The sequence below is a fragment of the Phyllobates terribilis genome, unplaced genomic scaffold (assembly GCF_046119375.1).
Source record: "Phyllobates terribilis strain yellow unplaced genomic scaffold, ASM4611937v1 Scaffold_31__1_contigs__length_13893835, whole genome shotgun sequence".
Lineage (NCBI taxonomy): Eukaryota > Metazoa > Chordata > Amphibia > Anura > Dendrobatidae > Phyllobates > Phyllobates terribilis.
In genome coordinates this window covers 3,203,453-3,211,838 of record NW_027362791.1, presented here as the reverse complement: position 1 = coordinate 3,211,838, position 8,386 = coordinate 3,203,453, and positions in this window count along the sequence as shown.

Below are 8,386 nucleotides of genomic sequence, written 5' to 3'. Positions count from 1 at the left end.
CACATATTATTCTCTCATTTAGTGGATATTTTCACAAAAAAGTGAAATTTTCAAAAATCCAGAAAATTGGCTGAAAACGACTAAATATCAAGGACTCATTGGGCGAATCGCTCTGGAACTGAAATCTGAACGCTCACTCACATTTCCCCTATCTGAAAGTCTGATAAACGCCGGAAAAATGACTAAATCCAAAAAAAAATTATTTCCAACTTTTTTCAATTTTACCCCCGTGGGATATATATTCTACCCACACACATTTGGAACTCTCCTGGGGTACCTTCACACATTATTCTCTCATTTAGTGGATATTTTCACAAAAAAGTGAAATTTTCAAAAATCCAGAAAATTGTCTGAAAACGACTAAATATCAAGGACTCATTGGGCGAATTGCTCTTGAACTGAAATCGGAACGCTCACTCACATTTCCCCTATCTGAAAGTCTGATAAACGCCGGAAAAATGACTAAGTCCCAAAAAAAATTTTTTTCAACTTTTTTCAATTTTACCTCCGTGGGATATATATTCTACCCACACAAATTTGGAACTCTCCTGGGGTACCCTCACACATATTATTCCCTCATTTAGTGGATATTTTCACAAAAAAGTGAAATTTTCAAAAATCCAGAAAATTGGCTGAAAATGACTGAATATCAAGGACTCATTGGGCGAATCGCTCTGGAACTGAAATCGGAACGCTCACTCACATTTCCCCTATCTGAAAGTCTGATAAACGCCGGAAAAATGACTAAGTCCCAAAAAAATTTTTTTTCAACTTTTTTCAATTTTACCCCCGTGGGATATATAATCTACCCACACAAATTTGGAACTCTCCTGGGGTACTGTCACACATATTATTCCCTCATTTAGTGGATATTTTCACAAAAAAGTGAAATTTTCAAAAATCCAGAAAATTGTCTGAAAAAGACTAAATATCAAGGACTCATTGGGCGAATTGCTCTTGAACTGAAATCGGAACGCTCACTCACATTTCCCCTATCTGAAAGTCTGATAAACGCCGGAAAAATGACTAAGTCCCCAAAAAAATTTTTTTCAAGTTTTTTCAATTTTACCCCCGTGGGATATATATTCTACCCACACAAATTTGGAACTCTCCTGGGGTACCCTCACACATATTATTCCCTCATTTAGTGGATATTTTCACAAAAAAGTGAAATTTTCAAAAATCCAGAAAATTGGCTGAAAATGACTAAATATCAAGGACTCATTGGGCGAATCGCTCTGGAACTGAAATCGGAACGCTCACTCACATTTCCCCTATCTGAAAGTCTGATAAACGCCGGAAAAATGACTAAGTCCCAAAAAAAAATTTTTTCAACTTTTTTCAATTTTACCCCCGTGGGATATATATTCTACCCACACAAATTTGGAACTCTCCTGGGGTACCCTCACACATATTATTCCCTCACACATATCATTCCCTCATTTAGTGGATATTTTCACAAAAAAGTGAAATTTTCAAAAATCCAGAAAATTGGCTGAAAAAGACTAAATATCAAGGACTCATTGGGCGAATCGCTCTTGAACTGAAATCGGAACGCTCACTCACATTTCCCCTATCTGAAAGTCTGATAAACGCTGGAAAAATGAGTAAATCCAAAAAAAAATTATTTCCAACTTTTTTCAATTTTACCCCCGTGGGATATATATTCTACCCACACACATTTGGAACTCTCCTGGGGTACCTTCACACATATTATTCTCTCATTTTGTGCATATTTTCACAAAAAAGTGAAATTTTCAAAAATCCAGAAAATTGGCTGAAAACGACTAAATATCAAGGACTCATTGGGCGAATCGCTCTGGAACTGAAATCTGAACGTTCACTGACATTTCCCCTATCTGAAAGTCTGATAAACGCCGAAAAAATGACTAAGTCCAAAAAAAAAATTTTTTCAACTTTTTTCAATTTTACCCCCGTGGGATATATATTCTACCCACACACATTTGGAACTCTCCTGGGGTACCCTCACACATATTATTCCCTCATTTAGTGGATATTTTCACAAAAAAGTGAAATTTTCAAAAATCCAGAAAATTGGCTGAAAACGACTAAATATCAAGAACTCATTGGGCGAATCGCTCTGGAACTGAAATCGGAACGCTCACTCACATTTCCCCTATCTGAAAGTCTGATAAACGCCGGAAAAATTACTAAGTCCAAAAAAAAAATTTTTTAAACTTTTTCCAATTTTATCCCCGTGGGATATATATTCTACCCACACACATTTGGAACTCTCCTGAGGTACCCTCACACATATTATTCTCTCATTTAGTGGATATTTTCACAAAAAAGTGAAATTTTCAAAAATCCAGAAAATTTGCTGAAAACGACTAAATATCAAGGACTCATTGGGCGAATCGCTCTGGAACTGAAATCGGAACGCTCACTCACATTTCCCCTATCTGAAAGTCTGATAAACGCCGGAAAAATGACTAAGTCCCAAAAAAATTTTTTTTCAACTTTTTTCAATTTTACCCCCGTGGGATATATAATCTACCCACACAAATTTGGAACTCTCCTGGGGTACTGTCACACATATTATTCCCTCATTTAGTGGATATTTTCACAAAAAAGTGAAATTTTCAAAAATCCAGAAAATTGTCTGAAAAAGACTAAATATCAAGGACTCATTGGGCGAATTGCTCTTGAACTGAAATCGGAACGCTCACTCACATTTCCCCTATCTGAAAGTCTGATAAACGCCGGAAAAATGACTAAGTCCCAAAAAAAATTTTTTTCAAGTTTTTTCAATTTTACCCCCGTGGGATATATATTCTACCCACACAAATTTGGAACTCTCCTGGGGTACCCTCACACATATTATTCCCTCACACATATCATTCCCTCATTTAGTGGATATTTTCACAAAAAAGTGAAATTTTCAAAAATCCAGAAAATTGGCTGAAAAAGACTAAATATCAAGGACTCATTGGGCGAATCGCTCTTGAACTGAAATCGGAATGCTCACTCACATTTCCCCTATCTGAAAGTCTGATAAACGCTGGAAAAATGAGTAAATCCAAAAAAAAATTATTTCCAACTTTTTTCAATTTTACCCCCGTGGGATATATATTCTACCCACACACATTTGGAACTCTCCTGGGGTACCTTCACACATATTATTCTCTCATTTTGTGCATATTTTCACAAAAAAGTGAAATTTTCAAAAATCCAGAAAATTGGCTGAAAACGACTAAATATCAAGGACTCATTGGGCGAATCGCTCTGGAACTGAAATCTGAACGTTCACTGACATTTCCCCTATCTGAAAGTCTGATAAACGCCGAAAAAATGACTAAGTCCAAAAAAAAAATTTTTTCAACTTTTTTCAATTTTACCCCCTTGGGATATATATTCTACCCACACACATTTGGAACTCTCCTGGGGTACCCTCACACATATTATTCCCTCATTTAGTGGATATTTTCACAAAAAAGTGAAATTTTCAAAAATCCAGAAAATTGGCTGAAAACGACTAAATATCAAGAACTCATTGGGCGAATCGCTCTGGAACTGAAATCGGAACGCTCACTCACATTTCCCCTATCTGAAAGTCTGATAAACGCCGGAAAAATTACTAAGTCCAAAAAAAAAATTTTTTAAACTTTTTCCAATTTTATCCCCGTGGGATATATATTCTACCCACACACATTTGGAACTCTCCTGAGGTACCCTCACACATATTATTCTCTCATTTAGTGGATATTTTCACAAAAAAGTGAAATTTTCAAAAATCCAGAAAATTGGCTGAAAACGACTAAATATCAAGGACTCATTGGGCGAATCGCTCTGGAACTGAAATCGGAACGCTCACTCACATTTCCCCTATCTGAAAGTCTGATAAACGCCGGAAAAATGACTAAATCCAAAAAAAAATTATTTCCAACTTTTTTCAATTTTACCCCCGTGGGATATATATTCTACCCACACACATTTGGAACTCTCCTGGGGTACCTTCACACATATTATTCTCTCATTTAGTGGATATTTTCACAAAAAAGTGAAATTTTCAAAAATCCAGAAAATTGGCTGAAAACGACTAAATATCAAGGACTCATTGGGCGAATCGCTCTGGAACTGAAATTGGAACGCTCACTCACATTTCCCCTATCTGAAAGTCTGATAAACGCCGGAAAAATGACAAAGTCCAAAAAAAAATTTTTTTCAACTTTTTTCAATTTTACCCCCGTGGGATATATATTCTACCCACACACATTTGGAACTCTCCTGGGGTACCCTCACACATATTATTCCCTCATTTAGTGGATATTTTCACAAAAAAGTGAAATTTTCAAAAATCCAGAAAATTGGCTGAAAACGAATAAATATCAAGAACTCATTGGGCGAATCGCTCTGGAACTGAAATCGGAACGCTCACTCACATTTCCCCTATCTGAAAGTCTGATAAACGCCGGAAAAATAACTAAGTCCAAAAAAAAATTTTTTTAAACTTTTTTCAATTTTACCCCCGTGGGATATATATTCTACCCACACACATTTGGAACTCTCCCGGGGTACCCTCACACATATTATTCCCTCATTTAGTGGATATTTTCACAAAAAAGTGAAATTTTCAAAAATCCAGAAAATTGGCTGAAAACGACTAAATATCAAGGACTCATTGGGCAAAGCGCTCGGGAACTGAAATCGGAATGCTCACTGACATTTCCCCTATCTGAAAGTCTGATAAACGCCGGAAAAATGACTAAGTCCAAAAAAAAAATTTTTTCAACTTTTTTCAATTTTACCCCCGTGGGATATATATTCTACCCACACACATTTGGAACTCTCCTGGGGTACCTTCACACATATTATTCTCTCATTTAGTGGATATTTTCACAAAAAAGTGAAATTTTCAAAAATCCAGAAAATTGGCTGAAAACGACTAAATATCAAGAACTCATTGGGCGAATCGCTCTGGAACTGAAATCGGAACGCTCACTCACATTTCCCATATCTGAAAGTCTGATAAACGCTGGAAAATGACTAAATCCAAAAAAAAATTATTTCCAACTTTTTTCAATTTTACCCCCGTGGGATATATATTCTACCCACAGACATTTGGAACTCTCCTGGGGTACCCTCACACATATTATTCCCTCATTTAGTGGATATTTTCACAAAAAAGTGAAATTTTCAAAAATCCAGAAAATTGGCTGAAAACGACTAAATATCAAGAACTCATTGGGCGAATCGCTCTGGAACTGAAATCGGAACGCTCACTCACATTTCCCCTATCTGAAAGTCTGATAAACGCCGAAAAAATGACTAAGTCCAAAAAAAAAATTTTTTCAACTTTTTTCAATTTTACCCCCGTGGGATATATATTCTACCCACACACATTTGGAACTCTCCTGGGGTACCCTCACACATATTATTCCCTCATTTAGTGGATATTTTCACAAAAAAGTGAAATTTTCAAAAATCCAGAAAATTGGCTGAAAACGACTAAATATCAAGGACTCATTGGGCAAAGCGCTCGGGAACTGAAATCGGAATGCTCACTGACATTTCCCCTATCTGAAAGTCTGATAAACGCCGGAAAAATGACTAAGTCCAAAAAAAAAATTTTTTCAACTTTTTTCAATTTTACCCCCGTGGGATATATATTCTACCCACACACATTTGGAACTCTCCTGGGGTACCTTCACACATATTATTCTCTCATTTAGTGGATATTTTCACAAAAAAGTGAAATTTTCAAAAATCCAGAAAATTGGCTGAAAACGACTAAATATCAAGAACTCATTGGGCGAATCGCTCTGGAACTGAAATCGGAACGCTCACTCACATTTCCCATATCTGAAAGTCTGATAAACGCTGGAAAATGACTAAATCCAAAAAAAAATTATTTCCAACTTTTTTCAATTTTACCCCCGTGGGATATATATTCTACCCACAGACATTTGGAACTCTCCTGGGGTACCCTCACACATATTATTCCCTCATTTAGTGGATATTTTCACAAAAAAGTGAAATTTTCAAAAATCCAGAAAATTGGCTGAAAACGACTAAATATCAAGAACTCATTGGGCGAATCGCTCTGGAACTGAAATCGGAACGCTCACTCACATTTCCCCTATCTGAAAGTCTGATAAACGCCGAAAAAATGACTAAGTCCAAAAAAAAAATTTTTTCAACTTTTTTCAATTTTACCCCCGTGGGATATATATTCTACCCACACACATTTGGAACTCTCCTGGGGTACCCTCACACATATTATTCCCTCATTTAGTGGATATTTTCACAAAAAAGTGAAATTTTCAAAAATCCAGAAAATTGGCTGAAAACGACTAAATATCAAGGACTCATTGGGCAAAGCGCTCGGGAACTGAAATCGGAATGCTCACTGACATTTCCCCTATCTGAAAGTCTGATAAACGCCGGAAAAATGACTAAGTCCAAAAAAAAAATTTTTTCAACTTTTTTCAATTTTACCCCCGTGGGATATATATTCTACCCACACACATTTGGAACTCTCCTGGGGTACCTTCACACATATTATTCTCTCATTTAGTGGATATTTTCACAAAAAAGTGAAATTTTCAAAAATCCAGAAAATTGGCTGAAAACGACTAAATATCAAGAACTCATTGGGCGAATCGCTCTGGAACTGAAATCGGAACGCTCACTCACATTTCCCCTATCTGAAAGTCTGATAAATGCTGGAAAAATGACTAAATCCAAAAAAAAATTATTTCCAACTTTTTTCAATTTTACCCCCGTGGGATATATATTCTACCCACACACATTTGGAACTCTCCTGGGGTACCCTCACACATATTATTCCCTCATTTAGTGGATATTTTCACAAAAAAGTGAAATTTTCAAAAATCCAGAAAATTGGCTGAAAATGACTAAATATCAAGAACTCATTGGGCGAATCGCTCTGGAACTGAAATCGGAACGCTCACTCACATTTCCCCTATCTGAAAGTCTGATAAATGCCGGAAAAATGACTAAGTCCCAAAAAAAAATTATTTCCAACTTTTTTCAATTTTACCCCCGTGGGATATATATTCTACCCACACACATTTGGAACTCTCCTGGGGTACCTTCACACATATTATTCTCTCATTTAGTGGATATTTTCACAAAAAAGTGAAATTTTCAAAAATCCAGAAAATTGGCTGAAAACGACTAAATATCAAGGACTCATTGGGCGAATCGCTCTGGAACTGAAATCTGAATGCTCACTGACATTTCCCCTATCTGAAAGTCTGATAAACGCCGGAAAAATGACTAAGTCCAAAAAAAAAATTTTTTCAACTTTTTTCAATTTTACCCCGTGGGATAAATATTCTACCCACACAAATTTGGAACTCTCCTGGGGTACCCTCACACATATTATTCCCTCATTTAGTGGATATTTTCACAAAAAAGTGAAATTTTCAAAAATCCAGAAAATTGGCTGAAAACGACTAAATATCAAGGACTCATTGGGCAAATCGCTCGGGAACTGAAATCGGAATGCTCACTGACATTTCCCCTATCTGAAAGTATGATGAACGCCGTAAAAATTAATAAGTCCAAAAAAAAAATCTTTTCAACTTTTTCCAATTTTATCCCCGTGGGATATATATTCTACCCACACACATTTGGAACTCTCCTGGGGTACCCTCACACATATTATTCCCTCATTTAGTGGATATTTTCATAAAAAGGTGAAATTTTCAAAAATCCAGAAAATTGGCTGAAAACGACTAAATATCAAGAACTCATTGGGCGAATCGCTCTGGAACTGAAATCGGAATGATCACTCACATTTCCCTTATCTGAAAGTCTGATAAACGCCGGAAAAATGACTAATTCCCAAAAAAAAAATTTTTCAACTTTTTTCAATTTTACCCCCGTGGGATATATATTCTACCCACACAAATTTGGAACTCTCCTGGGGTACCCTCACACATATTATTCCCTCATTTAGTGGATATTTTCACAAAAAAGTGAAATTTTCAAAAATCTAGAAAATTGGCTGAAAACGACTAAATATCAAGGACTCATTGGGCGAATCGCTCTGGAACTGAAATCGGAACGCTCACTCACATTTCCCCTATCTGAAAGTCTGATAAATGCTGGAAAAATGACTAAATCCAAAAAAAAATTATTTCCAACTTTTTTCAATTTTACCCCCGTGGGATATATATTCTACCCACACACATTTGGAACTCTCCTGGGGTACCCTCACACATATTATTCCCTCATTTAGTGGATATTTTCACAAAAAAGTGAAATTTTCAAAAATCCAGAAAATTGTCTGAAAACGACTAAATATCAAGGACTCATTGGGCGAATCGCTCTTGAACTGAAATCAGAACGCTCACTGACATTTCCCCTATCTGAAAGTCTGATAAACGCCGGAAAA